This window comes from Monodelphis domestica, chromosome 8 (genome assembly GCF_027887165.1).
Source record: "Monodelphis domestica isolate mMonDom1 chromosome 8, mMonDom1.pri, whole genome shotgun sequence".
In the NCBI taxonomy this organism is placed as follows: domain Eukaryota; kingdom Metazoa; phylum Chordata; class Mammalia; order Didelphimorphia; family Didelphidae; genus Monodelphis; species Monodelphis domestica.
In genome coordinates, this window is record NC_077234.1 from 203,116,645 (window position 1) to 203,141,623 (window position 24,979).

At 36.6% G+C, this 24,979-nt stretch overlaps 1 protein-coding gene across 6 annotated transcripts in view; it reads left to right on the plus strand.

The window, feature by feature from the left end:
• The first annotated feature begins 434 nt into the window (after positions 1 to 434).
• Positions 435 to 24,979, plus strand: part of MGAT4A (alpha-1,3-mannosyl-glycoprotein 4-beta-N-acetylglucosaminyltransferase A) — a 154,793-nt gene continuing 130,248 nt past the window's right edge. Inside the window, exons 1-2 of one of the 6 annotated variants that reach the window (XM_007501097.3) lie at positions 470 to 594; positions 22,735 to 22,827. The gene's annotated coding sequence lies outside the window, so the exon portion shown is untranslated. Of the gene's footprint in view, positions 2,083 to 22,734; positions 22,828 to 24,979 lie in introns of all 6 variants that reach the window. The other 5 variants (XM_001368105.4, XM_056806968.1, XM_056806971.1 and 2 more) reach the window with 5 other exon arrangements.

Consider the following 24,979-nt stretch of genomic DNA (forward strand, 5'->3'; position numbering starts at 1 on the left):
CAGATGTGCCTACGATGCTGAGGATGGAGGACGGGAGATGTCCAGGGTGAGTTCCTCTTTCCTCAGGTGAGGAGAGTTAGAGAACCTGAGGACCAGACAATCAAGGAACCCTCACGTAGCTCTCCCTGGGACAGGTTTAAAAAAAAAAACGAGGGAGGAAAAAAAGCTGAGGGAGGGGAAAAATCTCACGAGAACGATCTCGCCCGCGAGACGGCACACCTGAGTGACAGTTGGGCAGGCCAGTGACAGGAGCAGTTTTGAGAGTCTCGGTCTCGGGACTGGTCTGAAGCGTACATATAGTCCGATGTGCCAATGGGGAGCCCGACCCGGGGAGAGGGCGGGCTGGGACGGGACGGGACCGGACGGGATGGGAGGGGGGAAGAGGTCTTGAAGAGGGAGGGCTTCAGTGGTAGGGCGGGGCTTCGGGAAGGGGCGGGGCGAGGCGGGGCAGAATGGGCTGGGCTGTGTGCGCTGGAGGGAGGGGTGGGGAAAACTAGCGGGACGCGGCTGCAGCGGTAACGAAAACTGGAACCGCCGCCGTCGCAGCAGCAGCAGCAGCAGCAGCAGCTGGAGCAGCCGTAGTGCCTGGGGCTGGTAAGGGAGAATCCGGGAGCCGGGAAGGGCGCGTGGCGGCTGCGTAGCTGGGTCGCGCGCGCGCGCGGAAGCAGCGGACAGGACTTGAGGCTGGGTGAGGCGGCCGCCGACGCGGCGACGGCGGCAGCGGCAGAGGCAGGTTCACCTGCTGGTGGGGGAACCCGCCACTTCCCTGCCTCCTTCCGAAACCGCAGCCTGGTTGCGCAGGGAGCGAGCGGCCCGGATTTGGCAGCAGGTTTTAGGGGTTGGGGGAGAGGTTTGTCGATGTCGGAGTCTTCTTGCCATCTCCTCGAAGCGGGGAGCGGCCGCCTCTGCTGCTGCTGCAGCGGCGCCTCCTCCCGGCTGGGCTGGTCCCCCTCTGGTTAGTTCTGCCTGACGTCGGCCCCGGGCTGCCGCGCTTTGCGCAGAGCGAGGGACCTTCGGGCTGCCGGGGCTACCGAGGGCTCCCTGGCCCCTGCGCTGACTGACGGTTCTTGTGCCTCTTCTGGGGAGTCGGGGAGCTCCCGTGTGAAGCACCGCGCCCCTTCTCTCGTTTTAAATGACTGACTCTTGACAGGCTGGCTTTGGTCACCTCGGCTTGTTCGTGGGAAACCCCGGACTTGCTGGAAAGCGGGAAGGGGGCCCAAGGTGAACTTTTCTTAGGGACTCGGGCGGCCCAGAGGCTTTCCCATGGCTTTTTTCTGTCAACCTGGGCATTCAATCCGGACCGTGATTGCAGGCAATTAGCGCTGTCTCTTAGACCTGTCTGTCTCCCCTTCTTCCTCTTCCTATTTTTTCTTCCTTCTCCCTTTTCCTATCTTGTGTCTCTCTCTTTATCCAACCCTACAACCCTCCTAATCTTCTTTCCCTCCTTTCTTCTCCCTCTCCCCCCCTCACGCTTTCCTTCTCTTACTTTCTCGTGTTCCCCTCTTCCCTTGTCCTCTTTTTTCCTCTTTCCTCTTGTTTCCCTTTCTCCCTCTCCTCTGTTTTCCCTCTCTCCATTTACCTTTCCTCTTTTTTCCTCTCTCCCTCTCTCCTCCCTACCTTTTCTTCTACCTTCTCTTCTGTCTTCTCCATCTCTCTTCTGTCTTTTACTTCTCTTCCTCACTTCTCGATCTCTACTTTCCCCTTCTACCTCTCCCTCTTTCCCACTCCTGTCTTTCTTCCTCTCTTTTTCCTCCTTTTTTCTCTCCCCCCGTTTATATCTTTCCCACTTGCTTCTCTCTATTCATCTTCCCTCTTTCCATTCTCCCTCCTCTTCTCTTCTCTTTTCCCCTATTCTTTATATCCCCTCTTTTTCTTCGACTTGAGATAAGCATGTTTGTCTCTGGGTGAGGACCAACGACCCTGCTAGATGACATGTTTTTTTTTCTTTCTCTGGTCTCCCAAGTGGAAAGAAAAAAAGAAAAAGAAATAATGCATAGTTAAGCAAAAGTAGTTACTGTATCTGCCACTTCCGAAAAATAAAAGTATGTCTAATTCTGCATCTTGAGTCGTCCTCTTTGTCAGGTGAGTAGCCAGTTTCATCAACCACCCTTTGGAATCTTGATTGTTCACTGCATGCTCAGTTTTTATCTCAGTTATTTGCTTTTATAAAATTGTTCCCCCAGTTCTGCTCACTTTACTCCACACCAAGACCTTCCAGGTTTCTCTGAAACGTCATTCCATCTTTTCTTAAAACCCCAAATATTTTGTCACTACTAAAGAACTGCTGTAAATATTTTTATATAAAGATGTCCCTTTTCCCATTCTTTGTATTTGGGTTAGAGAACTAGTTGTAGTATTGCTCAGTTAAAGTATACACAGTTTTAAGTGACTTTTTAGACAGAGTTCCAAGTTGCTTTCCAGAATGATATCTTCCCTTCCAAAGTATTTGAAGTCATATGAAGTAATGAATTGAAAAAATCATAATTTCTAGGGTCAGTCTTAATTCCCTCAGAACACTTAGTATATGTTAAAGAATATGTTTGAGAGGGAGAGGTGCATGGTAGCAATTAAAATATTTTTTTCATTAAAATTATTTTTTTAAGGGGTAGTTGGGTAGCTCAGTGAATTGAGAGCCAGGCCTAGAGATAGGAGGTCCTAGGTTCAAATTTGACCTCAGACACTCTTCCTAGCTCTGTGACCTGAGCAAGTCACTTAACCCCATTGCCTAGTCCTTAGCACTATTCTGACTTAGAACCAATGCAGAGTATTGTTAGGGGTTTAAAAAAATTGGTAAGGTATGGGTTTAAAAAAAATTTTTTTAGTTAAGCAATTTTTCCACTCTCCTTTACCAAATAAAACAAAATGACCCTTGTAAAGGCAATGTATAGTAAAGCAGAACAAATACTCATTTTGGTTGGCAATGTCAACCATTTAAAAAATGAAGATTATGGGTGATTATCTAATGAATTGGGACTATTAATTAACTTAAAAAAAGCAAATCAAACAACATGTTTGACTGAGGGCTTCATTTATGAGGCTTTAGTTAAGTCCTTCTCAAGAGAATATGTGGTTTTTCCTTTAATTGTTTTTTGAATCCCTGAGGAACTGAAGGAGCTCTGGTAATGGGAACAGCTGACACCTTGGATCCCATCTGAGATGCAGTAGTCTTTTTTGCAGGCTTGAAGCCAAGGGGAATTGGCCCTGTCTCTAGGTCCTGTGTCTGGTTTAAACTGTACCTTTTTTTTTAATGTTCTAACATTTAAAATTTTTTTTTTTATTTAGTCAATTTTAGAACATTTTTCCTTGGTTACAAGAAATTCTTTCCCTCCCCTCCCGCCATCCCTTCCTGTAACCCATGCGAAATTCCACTGGTTTTACGTGTCCTTGATCAAAACCTATTTCCATGTTGTTGATGTTTGCACTAGGATGATCATCTAGAGTCTTACATCCCCAACCATATCCCCCTTGACCCATGTAATTAAGCATAAACTGCACCTTTTGGAGGAAGCACCCTAAACCTGTCTAGAATGGTCCTTCTCTACCATCTTGCATCAGTTCTGTTACTAGGGGGAGAGAAACTTTTTCAGATCCTTTCCTCCATCCCCTTGTGAAACTCCCTAGTGCTTTCTAAACTTCTCTCTGTATTGTTTTAGTCATTCAATAGACTGTAAGCTCTTTGAAGGTAGGAACTCTGCTGGGGTTTTTTTTTTAACCTTAGTATCTCTAGTACCTACTACAGTGTTTTGCATATAGTTTGTATCTAACATATTTAGTTTGAATCAAAAGAACATTGGATTTTGGAAACAGACAGCCTAGATTCAAATCTTGTCTTTGCTACTTACATGACCTTGAGCAAGTGACTTTACCTCTCTGGGTTTTGTTTTCATTATTTTAGTTTATTATACAGATTCACTATAATTATTTTTTACTAGGAATTTGTAGGCATAAATCTATAAAGAATCGAGTTATACTGTGAGAGATAAAAAGAAAGGAGTGCTTGCCCTCATGGAACATTCAGACTAGTAAGGAAATAAAACAAACTCATAATTATATTACATGATAAATGTATATCAGAAGTACAAAATGAGATGCTAAATGATATTTAAGGGAAAAAACCCTAAATTGAGAGCTGGAAGAACTACCTTAGAAATCATGAGTTCAACCTCCTCATTTTATATGAGATTATCCAGGCTCTGAGATTGTGTGACTTGCCTAGGCTCATGCATCTTGGCAAGTTGCTTGAAGCATTTTCCAGGTTTTCCTAACTGAAAGTGCCAGAAACTAGTAGAAATACAAAGGCTTCTAAGGAATTTTCAGTTGGGGAAGTATGACATGTAAATAGAGTGGCAAACCTAGAATTAAGGGAAACCCATTTTGGAATGCTGCTTTAGACACATTAACCTTGTGACCCTGGATAAGACATTCACCTTTTCTTAGCTCCCTCTGTAAAATGGTTATAACCCTATATTCAGGGTTGTTGAGATAACATGTTGCAAATATTAAAGCTCTCTATATAAATACTAGCTATTACAAAATAATTGAAGGAAGTGGGTGGAGGAGGGTACAAGAAATGTAGGATGATGTCATATTTAGTGGGTTGTATTTCATTGTTTTATGTTTTTAAGAGGTCTTTTATAAGCAATATAATTTGTTAAATCAAGTATAAATTTTATTCTTTACTTTTTATTGGGGTAAATGCTCTCACAATTGCTCTGATAAATAAGTATTAAGTAATTGGGGTGTAGGTTTATACTTAAATTGTATTGGAAAATCTGTAACACTTAGAGAATGAAGTCCAGTTCTAAATTTTGTGTCCTTATTAAAAGATTACTATTAAATGTTATTTTTAAAACAGTCATTTAAAAAAATTTTTTTAAACCCTTACCTTCCATTTTAGAATCCATACTTTATATTGGTTCTAAGGCAAAAGAGTTGTAAGGGCTAGGCAGTTAAGTGACTTAGGTCACACAGCTAGGAAGTGTAGGTCAAATTTGAACCCAGGACCTCCTGTCTCTGAGTCTGGCTCTCAATCCACTGAACCAACCAGCTGCCCCTCTAAAGTTAATTTACTTGACCAGGGTCACATAGCTAGTAAGTGTCTGAGGTCAGATTTGAATTCAGATCTTTCTGACTCCAGGACCAAGACTATACCCACTGAGCCACCTAGTTGCCCTATAGAATTTTTAAAAATACTCTTGTAGAGACTTGCATCAGATATTTCATTTTTGTTTTATCAGGCATTTATAAATATTTCACAGTTATCCAAGTGCTCTGAGCCATATATAACACATATGCTAATTTAATCGCATATTCAGAGATGCTTATATCCATTAATAAACACAGGAACCTTAAAGAATTATTCAGTGAAAAATTTAAAACATAGCTTAAGAGTTTAGAAACTGGTCTGAGTAAAATGTGACAAAGATGGCTAAAATTTAAATTATTAAATTATTTAAAAAGCACTTATTTTTGGTAAGGATAGTAGAGAGATTCAGTGTTAGCTTGCTGTTTAAGAATAAGTACTAATTTGCCATTCATGTCTGATGTTAATAAACAAGAATTTACCAAATTACATTTCTTTTAAACTTTTATCATTAGCTTTTTTAAAAAGTGGTATCAATTTGGACCCCTGTTCTTGCATTAAAATGCCATTAGCAACACCTTGCTAGGTGACCAATTAAATAGCACTCAAGTCTGCCAGGTGATACAATGTATAGAATATAGGATTTTAGAGTCAGGAAGATTTGAATTCATATCCTACCTATGTGACCCTAGGAGAAGTCATTTAACATTTGTCTGTCTCAGTTTCTTCATCTATCAAATGGGAATAATCATAGGAATTACTTTGCAAGGTTGTTCTGATGATAAAATTAGTTAACATATAGAGTGCTTTACAAACTTTAAAATGTTATATAAATGCCAGCTATATTATTATTGATATTATTACATTAATATTAGACTTGGCTTATAAATTACATTTAGAGTAAATAAATAAATGTTATTAATTTGGATTCACTAAATGTAAACGTGATAATGTGTTATGTTATGTGAGTAAAAGTTCTAAAAAAGCAATTTTCCTCCCAAATTTTCAGTGACTTCCATGAGGAATTTTCTAGTAAGAGTTTAATAAACTTAAAGATTACTATAATTTTTATATCCTATAATTAGTTTGTGTTTTAAGACATTTTCCTGTAGTTTGTGATCTGTTGTCTATTTGTAGCTTATCATTTTAAAATGTATTTATTTTGTTTTACTTCTTAGTTTTTGTGTAAACATTTAAATAATGTAATGAAAGTAATAAAAGTATATTTTTAAAAGCAACTTCTAGTAAAAGACTTTCCACTTTGATACATGAGTGTTCCCAATTATTATTGGGTATCTACTTGAATTAGTTAAAAGATGCCACTTTTATTACCAGTAGATAATCTTCAGAAAAGAAAAGGAGACAAAAGATGCAATACAGAGAGGGGGTTTTGTGTTTTCACATTAGTCTTCTAAGTGTTGGAACTAGGAATAAAAATTTGTAGTTCTATCTGTCTTTTTTAATCATCTCCACTAAATAATATTTACTGAATACTTATTTGGAAAACATTAAACATTTTATGATGTTTAAAGTGACACTATATTTGAAGGTAGTTTATATATTAACTATAGAAAATAAAATAATATTAATTATGCAAAATTTGTTTACTGAGCTTTTGCTCAGTATGTGAAAACATTTTATAGCCATATATAGCACAATATAAATATGAAACATCAATTATGAGTGTATTGTTTTAAGGTAGAAATATTTTGATGTCATTAGCTGAGTATTCCTAATAATGAATCTTTGGAAAGTAAAAGTAGTTCTAACATCTTTCATTTTTGTGGAGTATAGGTGACCTAAAGATTTTTTATTTTTTACTTATGTGGGGATTGCTGACTTAATCAGTTTTGTAAATTAGTTCCTGGAATCCTTAGACTTTTTTTGAGCTATATTAACTATATAGTGTCACTGGAGTGATATTTCATATGTTGCTGAAGTACATTCTGTACAATTCCTTCCAAAGAAGGGATATATATTGAGTAGATCTGACTGATGTTTAAATGGTTTACATAAGTTACTTATTTAAAATATAATAGTGTTATTTTCCTTACCAACCTTTTTCTTATCAGAAATAAATGCTAATTTATAAAGTTATAAATTTGAGAGGGATTGTGAAAAGATGGTGGAGTAGGGTGTGAGACTGCCTTGTCCTCCAAACTCTCCCATAAACAATCAGAAATAACTCCACAGCAAAAAAATAAGAACAGAGCAGCTGGGGACGACTTTAGAGAGCAGTCTCTGACCTCCCTGTATCACCTGGTGGTACGAGCACCCTGGAATACATATTGAGGAATCATTCCATTAACTTGCCAGCTCTGGGAAAAGGATGGGCAACCTTACCGTGTCTGCTTGACCTGAAAGTCTATATCCCAGTGCAGATACCAACAAGGTCAACAGGCATTGAGTCTTGGGACAGCTGCGTGGGTCCTGACCTTGGCTACAGAAGTTCCAATTCACCCATAGCAGGGGGTTGACCACTGAACAGGGAGGGTTTCCAGGGGTCCACATGCACTAACTAGGTACTGGCTTTGTCCCAGCCCCAGGCTTCAGGACAAGAGGAGTGAGGAGGATCACACATACCAGTGGATGTAGTTGCTGGGTTGGGGGGGTCCTGCTTGCCATGGTCACCAGGAGAGTGGAGTCCCTGGCATCTTTGCTTGGGGGAGGGGGAGCAAACTGTCTACTTGTAGAGGCAGAACTCAGGATGGGGGGGAATCCTGTTAAGTCCCTGAGGTCAATCCCAGATGGGGTGGAGGGGGGGGGTATTCAACTGGCCAGGGGGAGAGGAGTAGGGTGGAGCAGGAACTGTACCTAGCCCTGGATTATAGAATTGGAAGAACTAAGTGGGGTTTAGGAAATAAAACACAAAAAAATACTGAAACCTGAGACCCTGGGAATAATGTCCAATTCACATGTAACTAAGAAGAAGCCTATTGGTTTGTCTGTTAAAATTTGAAGGAAAAAAAAGCTAACAATAAAGACCCCAACTACAGATAGCTATCACTGGGATAGAGGAGACCTGGGTTCAAATTCAGAGGACAATGAAGTTAAAACGCCTATTTCTAAAAGAGCACAAATAAAATCACCAAATGGCCCAAAAAGTTTTTAAAGAACTTCAAAAGGTTTTCAAAAACCAAATGAGAGAGGTTGAGGAAAAACTAGGAAAAAAAGCAATGCAAAAAAATTACTGAAAAGATCACCCAATTGGAAAAGATCCAAAATTCATGAAGAAAAATAACTCATTAAAAATTAGAATTGGGCGAATGACTAAGGCAACAAGAAATAAAGCAAAATCAAAAGAATGAAATAAAAATATGAAACATTACTGATCTGGAAAATAGATCCAAGAGAGACTGATATAAAAATTGTCAGTCTATGGAAAGGTATGATCCAAAAAAGACACCATTCTCCAAGAAATTATCTCCAAGACAATTTCCTAGAAGTTCTAAAACTAGAGGGTAAAATAGCAAGAATTCACTGAAAAATCTCAAAAGACCCCAAGAAGGAAATGCACAGGAATATCACTGCAAAGTTCTAGAATTCCCAGGTTAAGGTGAAAATGCTACAATCAACAAAGAAAAAACAATTTAAATACTGTGGAGCTACAGTCAGAATAATGCAAGTCTTATCAGATTCAACATTAAAAGAACTAAGGTTATGGAACACAATATTTTGAAGAACAAAGGAGTTGGGGTTACAACTAAGAATAACGTATCCAACAAAGCAGAGCACAATTACACGAGAATGAAAAAAGGACATTTAATGAACTAAAGGAGTTTAATCTATTTTGGGAGAAAAGACTAAAACTCAGTAGAAAATTTGATCAACAAGAATCAAAAAGGTAAACACGAACGACCAATTATAAGGGACCCAACACAGTTACATTGTTTACTTTTTATCTGGGAAAATGTTCTCTATCACCCTTAAAAATGACATAATTACTTGATGGTTTGAAAGAGCATATTATAAATATAAGATGAGGTCAAGTTGACTATAATAGAATGAGCCAACAGTAGTAATAAAATAGGGTAGGAAGAGGTAAAATGGAACAATCATCTTATATAAAAAAGGCATGAGTAGAAGAAATGTCACAAAGAAGAGGGCTGGTAGTACAAGAACCCTATTATATCTGGATTAAAGAGGGAATAACATACAACTAGAAGGGCAAAAGTTTTTTTTAACATAGAGAAACAGGAGGGTTAGAGTAAGAATCCTCTTAGGGGGGACTAAGACTAAGAAAGGAGTGTAGATTTAAGAGAAAAGAGGGCAAGGGGATAAGAAAAGGGGACAGATCCTAGCAAGGATTACTATCAAGAAATAGGAGGGCAACATGAGGGGAAAAAGGGAGAGTCTTACAGGACAATATAGGGGAAGAATTTAAAAATATTTTTTAAAAAATATTTTAAAATTTTATTTTCCCCCAGCTACATGTAAAAAATAGTTTCTGACATTTCCCAAAAATGTTGTCTCAAATTCCCTCCTTTTCTCCCCATCTCCTACTCCACATTAATATGGTAAGCCAACTAATAAAGATTTTACATGTGCAATCATGTAAAACATTTTCCCATATCAATCCTTTTGTGTAGGAAAACAAAAAAGAAAGTGAAAAAAAGTAGCTTTGGTCTGGATTCAGACCAATATTGACGAAGTTTTTCTCCGGAAGCAGATAATATTTTTTTTCATAAGTCCTTTGGTATAGTTTTGGATCATTGTATTGAAAATAGCCTAATTATTCACAGTTGTTTACAGTAAAGTATTCCTGAGTTGAAAGATCTCCCGAGTTTACTTAATTCACTCTGCTTCAGTTCCTGTAAATCTTTGCAGGTATTTCTGAGCTTTTCATTTCTTACAGCACATGATTCCATTGCAATCTTGTACTATAACTTAGCCATTCTCTAATTGATGAATATTCCCTCACTTTATAATTCTTTACCACCACAAAAAGACTCTTTTAATATTTTTGTAACATAGGAGCCCTTCACCTTTTTGTTTTTTATCTCTTTGGGATACAAAGCTAGTAATAGTACTACTGGGTCAAAGGATATGTACTATTTTATAGCCCTTTGGGCAAAGGTCCAAAATGTTCTCTCATCTGAGAATGAGTTCACAACTCTTCTTAAGTGTATTAGTGTCTCAATTTTCCCATACCCCCTCCAAGTTCTGTGATTTTTTTTTTCATAATAGTCATTTTGTTAGGTGTGGGGTGCTACCTCAGAGTTGTTTTAAGTTACATTTCTCTGATAATGCTTTAAAGCTTTTTTTTTTTTTGCGTGACTAAAGAGCTTTGGTTACTTTTGTCCAAGAACTACCTGTTCATATCCTTTGACCATTTATCAAATGAGGAATGACATTTATTCTTATTTGACTCATTTCTCCACATATTTGAGAAATGAGGCCTTTATTAAAGAGACTTATAAAAAAGTTTTTCACCATTATAATTGCTATGTGTTTATCCTCCATTCTTTTCCTCCTGATTTAGTTTTTGACCATCTTCCCCAATTTGTCCGTTTCTATCAGCCACACTATCAGCCACACTATCAGTTTTCTTTATATTTCTATACCCTTTTGATTATGCTTTTCCCTCATTGAGCCCATTCTGATGAGAGTAAGGTTCACATGTTCCCCTTCCCACCTCTCCCATCTTCCCTTCCCTGTAAAAACTCTTTTATGCATCTTTTAAGTGAGATAATATACTCCATTACATTTATCCCTTAACCCTCCTTCCAATGCATTCTTTATCATCTCTTAATTTTAATTTTTCATATCATCCCATCATATTCACTTATACCCTTGCTATCTATGTATACTCTTATTCTAAATGCCCTAATGATGATGAAGTTCTTTGGCATAAGAATCCTCTGCCCGTGTAGGAATGTACACAGTTTAACCTTATTGGATTTTTTGATTTCTCTTTATGGTTCATCTTTTTATGTTTTTCTTGAGTCTTGTATTGGAGAGTCAAATTTTTCATTTAGCTTCAATCATTTTATCAGGGAATGTTTGAAAGTTCTCTATTTCACTGAATACCCCGTTTCCCCCCTGAAAGATAATGCTCAGTTTTGTTGGGTAATTGATTCTTGAAATCTCCTGCTTCTTTGCCCTCTGAAATATCATATTCTAGGCCTTCCAATCCTTTAAGGTAGAAGCTGATAAGTCTTGTGTTATCCTGATTGCAGGCCCACAATCTCTGAATTATTTCTTTTTGGATGCTTGAAGTATTTCCTCTTTGACCTTATATCTCTTAGTGCTTATATTAATAAAGTAGGAACAGATCAATGAATTGCCAGTGCAATTAAGAAACTAGAAAAAAGACAAATAAAAAACTCCAGCTAAACACCAACTTAGAAATCCTATTAAGATAAGAACAATAAAATTGAATGTTAGAAAACCATTGATTTAATAAATAAATCTAAGAGTTGGTTTTATGGAAAAATCAACAAATAGGTAAACCATTGATGAATATGATTGATTTTTAGAAATTGAAGAAAACCAAATCACTAGCATTAAAGATGAAAAGGGTGAATATACCGCCAATGAAGATAAAATTAAAGCAATTATTTGGAGTTATTTTGCTCAGTTATATAGGAATACATTTAACAATGTAAGTGAAATGGAAGAACACATAAAAATATCAACTGCTTAGACTATCAGAGGAGTAAATAGAATAAAGAAACCTGTTTTAGAAAAAGAAATTGAACAGACCATATATGAACTTTTTGAAAAAAAAAAAAACAAAAAAATCAACCCATAAAACATTAGGACCAGATAGATTCACAAGTGAAGTCTACCAAACATTTAAAGATCAATCAATTTTAATATTAAGTAGCCTAGTTGGAGTAATAGGTAAAGAAAGAGTTTTACTAAATTATTTTTATGACTTATGATATTTTTATGACTTTATGATTTATACTGACAATTCAACCAGAGCAAAACCAAAGAAAATTATAGATCATTTTTTCATGTGACTGTTAATAACTTTGATTTCTTCTAGAAACTTCATATCTTTTTACCATTTATCAACTAGGGAATGGCTCATATTTTTGTATATTTGACTCAATTCTCTATATATTTGAGAAATTAGAACTTTATCATAGACTCTTATAAAAATTCCCTGCCCCCCTTTTCTACTTCTAATTTTGGTTACATTGTTTGTACAACCCCCACCCCTTTTTTTTAAATTTTTATTTTTATTTGGTCATTTCCAAACATTATTCATTGGAAACAAAGATCATTTTCTTTTCTTCCCTCCCTTCCCTCCCACCACCTCTCCCATAGCCCATGCGCAATTCCACTGGGTATCACATGTGTTCTTGGTTCGAACCCATTTCCCTGTTGTTGGTATTTGCATTAGAGTGTTCATTTAGAGTCTCTCCTCAGTCATATCCCCTCCACCCCTGTAGTCAAGCAGTTGCTTTTCATTGGTGTTTTTACTCCCACAGTTTATCTTCTGCTTGTGGATAGTGTTTTTTAGATCCCTGCAGATTGTTCAGGGACATTGCATTGCCACTAATGGAGAAGTCCATTACCTTCGATTGTACCACAATGTATCAGTCTCTGTGTACAATGTTTTCCTGGTTCTGCTCCTTTCGCTCTGCATCACTTCCTGAAGGTTGTTCCAGTCTCCATGGAATTCCTCCACTTTATTATTCCTTTTAGCACAATAGTATTCCATCACCAACATATACCACAATTTGTTCAGCCATTCCCCAATTGAAGGGCATCCCCTCATTTTCCAATTTTTGGCCACCACAAAGAGTGCAGCTATGAATATTCTTGTACAAGTCTTTTTCCTTATTATCTCTTTGGGGTACAAGCCCAGTAGTGCTATGGCTGGATCAAAGGGCAGACAGTCTTTTATCGCCCTTTGGGCATAGTTCCAAATTGCCCTCCAGAATGGTTGGATTAATTCACAACTCCACCAGCAATGAATTAGTGTCCCTACTTTGCCATATCCCCTCCAGCATTCATTACTTTCCATAGCTGTTATGTTAGCCAGTCTGCTAGGTGTGAGGTGATACCTCAGAGTTGTTTTGATTTGCATCTCTCTGATTATAAGAGATGTAGAACACTTTTTCATGTGCTTATTAATAGTTTTGATTTCTTTGGCTGAGAACTGCCTGTTCATGTCCCTTGCCCATTTATCAATTGGAGAATGGCTTGATTTTTTGTACAATTGATTTAGCTCTTTGTAAATTTGAGTAATTAAACCTTTGTCAGAGGTTTTTATGAAGATTGTTTCCCAATTTGTTGCTACCCTTCTGATTTTAGTTACATTGGTTTTGTTTGTACAAAAGCTTTTTAATTTGATATAGTCAAAATGATTTATTTTACATTTTGTGATTCTTTCTAAGTCTTGCTTGGTTTTAAAATCTTTCCCTTCCCAAAGGTCTAACAGGTATACTATTCTGTGTTCACCTAATTTACTTATAGTTTCCTTCTTTATGTTCAAGTCATTCACCCATTCTGAATTTATCTTGATGTAGGGTGTGAGGTGTTGATCCAAACCTAATCTCTCCCACACTGTCTTCCAATTTTCCCAGCAGTTTTTATCAAATAATGGATTTTTGTCCCAAAAGCTGGGGTCTTTGGGTTTGTCATAAACTGTCTTGCTGAGATCATTTACGCCAAGTCTATTCCACTGATCCTCCTTTCTGTCTCTTAGCCAGTACCAAATTGTTTTGATAACCACTGCTTTATAGTATAATTTGAGATCTGGGACTGCAAGTCCTCCTTCCTTTGCATTTTTTCCTTCTTTTTGTCAGTTGATGTCCAGTAGATTTGGCTCCACCCTCTTACTTTCACCCTATGTATATCTACCTTCCTCATATGTGTTTCTTGTAGACAGCATATGGTAGGGTTTTGGACTCAATCCACTCTGCTATTCGCTTGCATTTTATGGGTGAGTTCATTCCATTCACATTCAGAGTTATGATTACTAGCTGTGTATTTCCCAGCATTTTGATTTCTGCTCCTTTACCTGCCTTTTCTTTTTTCACTATTTCCTTCTATACCAATGTTTGCTTTTGAACAGTCCCCCTTGTTCCCACCCTTATTTTACTTCCCTTTCTACCCCCCTCCTTATTTATCCCCCCTTATTTTCCCTGTAGTCTTTCTAAAATTAACCCCCCCGCTCCCTCCCTCTCTTGTACTGCTTCCCTCCCCAACAGACCGTTTGTAACCCTTCTACTCCCCTATAGGGTGGAAATCTATTCTCTGCCTCCAATGGATTGGATTATTTTTCCCTCTTTGAGTCACTTTCAAAGCATGTAAAAGTTGAGTATTTTCGGTCTCTGACCTCTTTACCCTTCCAGTGTATTGATGTTCTCCCCCCTCCCACCATGAGCTTCTTAATATGACATATAAATTTACCCCCATTTGTTTCTTTTCCCATTTCTTTTAATATTAACCTATTTTTAAGTTCTAGTTATATATATATATATATGCATACTCATGCATATGTATTTTTGCATGCATATATCTATATACCTATTTATGTCTTGTCCTTTCATCCTATACAGTTTGTTGCTGTTCCCTCTAAGTATACTTCTTTTTGCTGCCCAGCTAATAACAACAGTTTTTAAAAGTTACCAATGACCTCTTTTCTTATAGGGATACATATCATTTTAACTTATTGAGTCTCTTAAAAATTTTTTTTGTTGTTTTTCTTTTTTCCCCTCTTTTTTAATTACCTTTTGATGATTCTCTTGAGTTCTGTGCTTGGACATCAAATTTTCTGTTCAGGTCTGGTCTTTTCTTTAAGAATTCTTAAAATTCTTCTATTTTGTTGAATGACCATACTTTCCCCTGTAAGAATATAGTCAGTTTTGCTGGGTAGTTGATTTCTTGGTTGTACACCTAGTTCCCCTGCTTTCCGGAATATCGTATTCCATGCCTTTCTTTTTTTCAGTGTGGATGCAGCCAGATCCTGAGTTATCCTCACTGTGGTTCCTTGGTATCTGAATGACTTCTTCTTGGCAGCTTGTAATATCTTTTCTTTGGTCTGATAGTTCTTGAATTTGGCTATAACATTCCTGGGTGTTGTCAGTTGGGGATTAAGTACAGGAGGTGATCTGTGAATTCTATCAATCTCCACTTTTCCCTCTTGTTCAAGGATTTCGGGTCAGTTTTCTTTAATAATTTCCTGTAATATAATGTCCAGGCTTTTTCTTTTGTCATGGTCTTCTAGTAGGCCAATAATTCTTAAATTGTCTCTCCTTTAATGATTTTCTAAATCCTCTGTTTTGTGAATGAGATGCTTCATATTTTCCTCAATTTTTTAATTCTTTTGGTTTTGTTTTATAGTGTCTTGCTGCCTTGTGAGGTCACTCGATTCAAGTTGTTGTATTCTGGTTCTTACAGACTGGATTTCATCCTTAGTTTTTTGGTCGTCCTTTTCCTTTTGGTTGGATTTTCTTTGGAGGTCATCTTTCATCTTCTTCACCTCATCTTTCATCTCCTTTGCCTCATTTTCCAGCTGGTTGATTTTGGCTTTCAAAACACTATTTTCTGTTTCCAGATGACTTATCTTAGTTTTTAAGTTCTTTTCCCAATTGTCTTCAGCCTCTCTTAATTGTGTTTTGAATTGCATTTTGAGTTCTTCCAAAGCCTGTATCCAATTCGCTAGGATTTCTGATTTTTTCTTTGCTGGATCCTCCCCCTCTGTTTCATTTGCTCTTTGCTTATAACCTGTGCAAAAGCTGTCTATTGTAATTTCTTTCTTCTTTTTCGGTTGTTTGCTCAAGTTTACCCCTTCTTTGCTCCCCATATTTGACTGTGCTCTTGCTCCTCTCATTTTGTTTTGGTTTTGGGGCTATCAGTCTCCCCTCTTGAAGCTTTGTCAGATCTCTTGGTACAGTCTCTAGAGGAGGAATGTTAGCTTCCCTGTCCTCTGGAAGCTTTTGATTGGATTGAGTTCAATTGGGTTGGGCTGTATGTGGTATGAAGCACTGAGGCTCTGAAGACTCCTGGAAGTCTGGGCTGCCCAGGTTCTCTCCAGTTCTCTCCAGCTGCTTCTCCACTGCTTCGCAAGTGCCTTTGCCCTCCTTCCTAAACTCTGAGGAGTTCTGATGGGATCAGTTCAACTGGATTGGTCTGGATGTGCCCGAGGCAAGGGTGAGACTGAAGCCTGATGGAGGGACCCAGCCACTGCCCGTTTCTCCCTCTCTTCCTCCCCGCTGTCCAAGCTGGATGCTCTGAGCCCGGCGCCCCACTGCTCACAAGGAGACCCTGCAAACCAGCACCTTTGCCAGCTCAGAGGTTCTTGCTGCTTCTGGGGGCTCAGCCCTCTGAGTTGTGGGGGCCAAACCCCTTTTTAATAAAATATAATCCATATGATCCATTTTACCTCCCATGATCCTCTCTTTATCTCTTGTTTGAGCATGAACTCTTCCCTTATCCATAGGTCTGTAATTTTTTTCCATATCCCCTATTTTGGTTATGATATCATCATTAATGTTAAATATGCATCAATTTTGAGATTATTTATATAGTGTGAAATATTGTCATATTCCTAATTTTTATGAGACTTATTTTCCAAGCAATTTTTTGTGAAATATATGTACTTGCCTCAATATCTTTGATCTTTAGATTTATCAAACAGTAGGTTACTATGGTCATTGTTCAGTGTGTCTTGAATTTATTCCACTTATCAACCTCTTTATCTCTTTCTCAAGTATAAATTTTATATATGTGTGTGCATGTATGTAAATCCGTTGCCTTTTTAAAAATCAAACCCTTATCTTTTGTCTTAGAATCATTACTGTATATTAGTTGCAAGTCAGAGGAATGGTATGGGCTAGATGTCTGGGATTAAGTGACTTTTCCAAGGTCATATAGCCAGGAAATATCTAAATCTTGATTTGAACCCAGGTCTCTAGGCTTGACTCTATCCATTAGCTGCAAAACCTTTACTTTTGACTTGGTAACAACTCTAAGATAGAACTATGCAAATGAGGTTAAGTGATTTGCCCAAGGTCACACAGCTAGGAAGTCTGAATCCGGATTTGAACCAGATCCTTCTGACTCCAGGCCTGATGGCTCTATTTTCAGAGCCACCTAATTGCTCTACCATGTTGTTTTGACAATTACCTCTTTGTACAATAGTTTGAGATCTGGTACTGCTAGGCCATCTCCCCCCCACGCCCCCATTCCCTTGATATTCTTTACCTTTTCTTCTTCCAATTGGATTTTATTATTTTTTTCCAGCTCTATAAAATAAAAATAATTCTTTAGTACTCTGGTATGGCACTGAATAAGTAAATTTATTTTGGTAATGTTATTTTTCTCATATTGTTTTGGCTTACCTCTGAGCAGTTAATGTTTCTCTAGGTACATAGATATCTTCGTGTGATAAGTTTTTTGTAATTGTGTTCATATATTTCCTATGTGTGTTCTACCTAGCAGATAGACTCCCAAGTATTTTATACTATCTCTTTTTATCTTCTCCTACTGGGTTTTGTTGATAACATATAGAAATGCTGGTGATTTGCATGGGTTTATTTTTGGGTTATTTATCCTGCAACTTTGCTGAAGTTGTTGATTGTTTCAACTAGTTTTTTGTTGATTTTCTAGGGTTCTTTATACCATCTGCAAAGTTAGTGAAAGTTTTATTTCCTCCTTGGCCATCCTTTATCCCTTCAATTTATTTTTCTTATCTTTATAGCTAGCCTTTGTAGTACAATATTACATAATAATAGTTATAATTGGACATCTTGCTTTATCAAACTTCATCTTATTAGGAAGACTTCTAGTTTGTCCCTGCTACAGATAATTCTTGTTTTTAAGTCAATATTACTTTTTTAAAAGCTACATTTATTTCTATTCTTTCTAGTGTTTTTATTTTTATTTTTTTTAAATTCTCTTAAAATTTATTTTAAAACTGGTCCGAGAAGAGATCTATAGTTCACCGGACTGCCCAAGGCTTCCCACAATACAGAAAAGATGAAGAATTCCTGTTGCAGTAGACTTGGCAACTGATTCGATATGTGTGGAGGGAGGTGGATATGGTGGTGAGGGAATGACACAGTTCATGGTTGATTCATACTGAACTAGTGAGCCATTACAACATCTAGAAATTTTTCACACACACAATTTATTTTAAAAATATTTTTTCATGTTTGCATGATTCATTTTCTTTTCCTCCCATCTTCTCTCCCCCTCCCAGAGCCAACAAGAAATTTCCCTGGGCTATACAAGTGTTATCACTTGATACCTATTTCCATATTAGTAATTTTTGTAATAGAGTAATTTTTTAAAAACAAAACCCCAAATCATATACCCATATAAACATGTGATAAGACATGTTTTTCTTTTTCTTTTCTGTTCCCACAATTCTTTCCCTTGATGTGAATAACATTCTTTCTTGTAAATCCCTTGGGATTGTCCTGGATCTTTGCATTGCTACTAGTAGCAAAGTCCATTACATTGGATTGTTCTACAATGTTTCACTTTCTTTTTTCTTTTTTTTTCCATTTGGATAAGCTTATTTAGTCAATTTAGAACATTATTCCTTGGTTACAATAATCACATTGTTTCCCTCCTTCCGCTCCACCCACTCTTACTGCAGCCAACACACAATTTCATTGAGTATTACATGTGTCCTTGATCAGAACCCATTTCCATGTTGTTGTTTACACTAGAATGTTCATTTATAGAGTCTACACCCCCAACAATATGCCTTCAACCCATGTATTCAAGCAGTTGTTTTTCTTTGGTATTTTTACTCCCAGAGTGTTTCCTCTGGATGTGGATAGTGGTTTTTCTCATAGGTTCCTCCGAGTTGTTCCAGGTCATTGCATTGCCACTAATGGAGAAGTCCATTACATTCTATTGTATCACAGTGTATCAGTTTCTGTGTACAATGTTTTCCTGGCTCTGCTCCTCTCACTTTGCATCAATTCTTGGGGGTTGTTCCAGTCCCCATGGAATTCTTCTACTTTATTATTCCTTTGAGCACAATAGTATTCCATCACCAACATATACCTCTATCCAAACGAGATAAATCAAATCAAAAAATAAAAAAGAAAGAGGTAAGAGAAGTGAATGAAAGCTTAGAAAAATTAGAGTTAGTAGACACGTGGAGAAAAATAAATAGGGACAAAAAGGAAAATACCTTCTTTTCAGCAGCACATGGTACATTCACAAAAATTGACCATGTAATAGGGCATAAAAACATTGCAAATGAGTGCAAAAAGGCAGAAATAATAAATGCAACCTTCTCAGATCACAATTCAATGAAAATAATAATTAATAAGGGTACATGGAGAAGTAAATAAAAAATTAATTGGAAATTAAACAATATGATTCTCCAAAACCAGTTAGTTAAAGAACAAATAAATCATAAAAAAATAACTTAATTGAAGGAAATGACAATGGTGAGACATCCTTTCAAAACCTATGGGATGCAGCCAAAGCAGTAGTCGGGGCAAATTTATATTCTTGAGTTCATATATTAACAAATTAAAAAGGGCAGAGGTCAATGAATTGAGCTTGAAAATTAAAAAACTAGAAAGCGAACAAATTAAAAATCCTCAGATGAAGACTAAATTAGAGATCCTAAAAATCAAGAGAGAAATTAATAAAATTGAAAGTAAAAGAACTCTTGATTTAATAAATAAGACTAGAAGCTGGTACTTTGAAAAAACACATAAAATAGACAAAGTGTACTAGTCAGTCTAAATAAATAAAGGAAAGGAAAAAACAAATTGACAGTATCCAAGATGAAAAGGGAGACCTCACCTCTAATGAAGAGGAAATTAAGGCAATCATTAAAAACTACTATGCCCAATTATATGGCAACAAATATGGCAATCTAGGTGAAATGGATGAATATTTACAAAACTATAAATTGCCCAGACTAATAGAGGAAGAAATAGATTACCAAAACATCCCCATTTGAGAAAAAGAAATTGAACAAGCCATCAAAGAACTCCCTAAGAAAAAATCCCCAGCTCCAGATGGATTCGAAAATGAATTCTATCAAACATTCAAAGAACAACTAATCCCAATATTACACAAACTATTTGACAGAATAAGCAAAGGAGTTCTACCAAATTCATTTTACGACACAATCATAGTACTGATCCCAAAGCCAGGCAGGTCAAAAACAGAGAAATAAACTATAGATCAATCCTCCTAATGAATATACATGCAAAAATCTTAAATAGGATACTAGCAAAAAGACTCCAGCAAGTCATCACAAGGATTATTCACTATGACCGGGTAGGATTCATACCCGGAATGCAAGGATGGTTCAATTTTAGAAAGACCATCCACATAATTGACCATATTAACAAGCAAACTGACAAAAATCACATGATTATCTCAATAGATGCAAAAAAAGCCTTTGATAAAATACAACACCCATTCCTTTTGAAAACACTAGAAAGTATAGGAATAGAAGGGCCTTTCCTAAACATAATAAACAATATATATCTGAAACCATCAGCAAACATCTGCAATGGGGATAAACTAGAAGCCTTCCCAATAAGATCAGGAGTGAAACAAGGATGCCCATTATCACCCCTATTATTTAACACTGTACTAGAAACACTAGCAGTAGCAATTAGAGAAGGAGAAGAAATTGAAGGTATTAAAATTGGCAATGAGGAGACCAAGCTATCACTCTTTGTGGATAATATGATGGTGTACTTAAAGAATCCTAGCGAATCAACCAAAAAGCTAGTCGAAATAATCAACAACTTTAGCAAAGTTGCAAGATACAAAATGATTCACTTTCTATGTACAATGTTCTCTTGGTTCTCCCTTTCTGGTGTTTTTAATACAAATGGGTGTTGTGTTTTGTCAAAAGCTTTTTCTGCACCATTGAGATAATTGTATGATTTGTGTAATTTTTCATTTTTGATATGATTAATGATTCTTAGAATTTCCCAATATTAAACCAACCCTGCATTCCTGGTATAAATCTAGGTTGGGCACAGTGCATGATCTTTTTGATATATAGCTGTATTCTCCTCACTCGTATTTTATTTAAAGTTTTTCTATCTATCCATTAGGGAAATTAGTCTATACTTTTTCTTTCTGTGTTTTTTGCTCTCCCTGGTTTAGATATCAAAACTATATTTGTGTCAGAAGGAACTTTGTGGGACTCTTTTATTTCCTCCTATATCTTAATATTGGAATTAATAATTCTTTAACTATTTGGTAGAATTCATTTGTAATTCCATCTGATCCAGATGTTTTTTTCCCTTAGAGAGCTCAATCTCATTAATTGCTTGTTCCGTTTCTTTTCTAAGATAGGGTAATTTATTTTATTTTCTCATCTGTTAATCTGGATAATTTATATTTTTGTAAATATTAATCTATTTCATTTATGTTGTCTGCTTGGTTTATGTCCATAAACAGAATTCCATAAACAGAGTGTCCATAAACAGAGTGTGACTTGAAGGTGATTGATGTTCTTGGCTTGCCTGGCTTGTAATGGGAGTGAATGTGACTTTGTGGAGAGGGAAGGGGGAGGGTAGTAGATAGTCATCTTTAGGTTTTAATTCTGTGAATGTGTAATCTTTTAAGGTAATAATCTGGAGGGATTAAGGTGGGATATATGTTTATTGTATAAGTCTTTGCTCTTATATAATTTTTTTGTATTGGAGAGAGAACAATAATCATTCATTAGTGAGGGAAGTTAAAGAGAGAGAAGTCACAGAGAGGGATCAGTGGGGCCCTCATTTTCTGGGGGCTGCCTTGCAGCCTCCATTTCCCCAGACTGACTCTGTCAGACTAACAATTTGGTTTTCTTCTTTTCTCTTAAGATAAATCAAATTAACTAATGACAAACTCTAACCCTATTTTGCTCTTTTAAAAAATGGCTTTAGCTTTTCTAGGAATTCTTTCCCCTCACTTTCATTTAGTTATTTATTTATTCTATCATTCATTCATTCATTTATTTATATTTAAAAATCTTTTCTTTGATCTTTTAATTCAAAATTCTCTCCTTCCCAAAATTTCTATACTTGTGGAGAAGGCAAGCAAAATCAGTTATACATATGAAGGCATCCATATTAGCCATGTTGCAAAAGAAAATATAGAAACAAAAAACAAAGAACACTATGCTGTGCCTTTTTTTTTGGTCATATATGACTTAATTACATTTGAAGTGTGTATATATATATATATATATATTTAAATTGTTTAAAAGGTTAGGTTGGGAGAGTTCAGCATAAATCCTCAGTTTTCTCCTTTTTTGACTCTACCTCTTCTATTATTTTTTTAAACCCTTACCTTCTGCCTTTGAGTTGATATTAAATATCAGTTCTAAGGCAGAAGATTGGTAAGAGCTAGGCATTTGGGGTTAAGTGACTTGCCCTGTGGTCATACAGAAGTATTTGATGTCAGATTTGAAACCAGATCCTCCCTTCTCCAAGTGTGGCTCTTCCCACTGGGCCACCTAGCTGCCCCTCTTGTATTATTTTTATTTATTGCTTATTTTATCCCTATTCACTTCCTGATAACTTCTCCCATATTACCTTCTTTTATTACATAAAGCATTTTTCAGATTAACAGAGTTCATGCCCTTTCACTTTAATAATTTTAAATAATTTTTATATGACTTAAAATTTGCAAATAACTTCACCTCATTTTGTCCTCATAACAACACTGAGAGAAGTATTTTCATTATTTTTATTTTACAGATGAGGAAATGGAGGCAAGGAGATGATGATTAAATAAATTAAAAGTCACCTGAGACATGATTCATACTCAAATCTTTTTCCTGCTTTTCCAAAGTTAGTATCTTATCCATTCATTACCTAATTTTAACAAAATGAGAAAATGTTCTTTTTTTATGTTTCCTTCTGATATTCTGTGAATGTATCCCATTATGATATTTTTTACTGCTTTTTACTTTGTTTATCTTGGTTCTGCATTCTTTCCTTTTTCACTTTATATTTTCAGTTCAGTGCAGCTTTTGTGTGCAAGACATTAGTGAGTCAATAAACACTTTTATACTGTATGCCAAGAACTGAATGTGGGGGTTACTGATAGAAAGAAAAGTTAATCTAAGATGGATGCAATATGTATGCTATGCATAGTGTAAAAATTAAAATTAAATCTCAATCATAAAATATTATAATTTAGGAGATGTATTAAATGATCATTAGAAATAAAAGAATAAAGAGGATACTGAAAAAAACAATATTAATTTGGAGAGGCTTATGATGAAAACACATAGGGATTAAAATATAAATATTTTGGTTTTATTCCACAGAGATTAGAGGTTTTGGAAAGGAGGGAGGTGGGAGAAGGAGGTCTCACAACTTAACCCTTTTGTTTAATTACCCCCCCCCCAATAATCCTATCTTATCTTATCCTAAACTCCTAAGGGCCAATCCAACAGAAAGTTCAGAGATCTTACATATAGAGTCTTTTGGCAAAGAGAGGCTGGAGTCCAGATGAGGAGTCTTAGGTGGTCCATAGAATGGTTAGAGTTCCCAATATTGTCCCTTAGACCACCTAAGGGTATTGAAAAACTATCCACTCCTGCTTCAGAGGGCTTCTTGTAGGATGATCCAAAGATGTCCTCAGGAGCACAGATCAGCCACCTCCAGCTTCTTTGGTAGCTGCCAACCCCCAAGAGAGACCAGTAAACCACCTCTCCAACTGTTTGGAATCTTTCCCCTTTCAGCTCTGAAGATTCTCTGCCTGTCAATAATGCTTATGCACTAAGCATTACATTTCAACAATATGGGATAAAAATCATGTGCCCATGGCTGATTATCCATTTCAAAATCCCCACTCTCCACCTCCGTGCTCCCTGACAAGGCCAAAAAGAGGGTGAGACCCTCTACATCCCCTTAATATCCCCTGCCTTCAGGAAGTACGTAATGACAGGAAGTCAGTGGGCTCCCTGGAAATGTAGTTCTTTTTTAGGGTGACAGGTATTTAATTATGCAATAGGCAAATATAAACTATATGCAAAGTTAAAATTAAAATAAAGGGAGAGCACTAATTAGTGAATGGGAGGATCAGGAAAAGCCTACTGGAGGAAGGATGTGGTACTCAGCTTGTGCCCAGGAGGCTCTGAATTTATCAGTCTTTGGCATTCCTTTCTGTCCTAAGCATACATACTCATTTTTAAACTGTTAGGTACATCGCAGTCAGTGTTGTGGAGAAGAAAGAGCACTGCTTTGGAGTCAATGCTATGTTTTTTAAAATATTTTGTTATGGCATACCATGTTTCATGTTAGATGTGCGATTGGAATATTTTCTATGTTAGCTACTTTAAAATGATGAATGGTAGTTTTATTAAATACAGATAAGTGATGAATGGTAATTTAAGCCTCAAGAAAAAAAGGAGTAACAATTTTGGATGATTTTGCTTATGGACTGATAATTGTGGACTTGTTTTTAGGCTCTTTTAGTTCAAGTTTAACTGCAGATGCTTTTCTAAATGCTATAATCTTTGCTATGCTATGTAGAGAGTTGTATTATATTGCTATTTGTAATGATTCTAGTAGTGGTGCTTAAGTCTTCTTGAAGAATTGAGAGGGATAGCATGGTATAGAGCAGTTGTATCAAACTCAAATAGAAACAGTAGCTGTCATTAAATAATACATAAGGATCCCTGCCTTCACACATTGACTTAGAAAACCATGTATTTACTTTATCTATGTTTTATTATATTTTTATGTTCTCTTTGATATTTCTCAATTACATTTTAATCTCGTTCTGCCTAAATTTGGGAGTGGACTGGGTTTTTGACACCTTGTATAGAGAGAAGCATTGCAGGCTTGTCAATAAATACCTTTGTTCAGCTCTTTGCCCCGGTACTCAGACAATTTATATGACCTTTCTGAGTCTCATTTTTCCCATCTGTAAAATGACAACAATGCCTGTGATCTATGTATTGTTTTTTGAAAGTTAATTTAGTTACTAAAA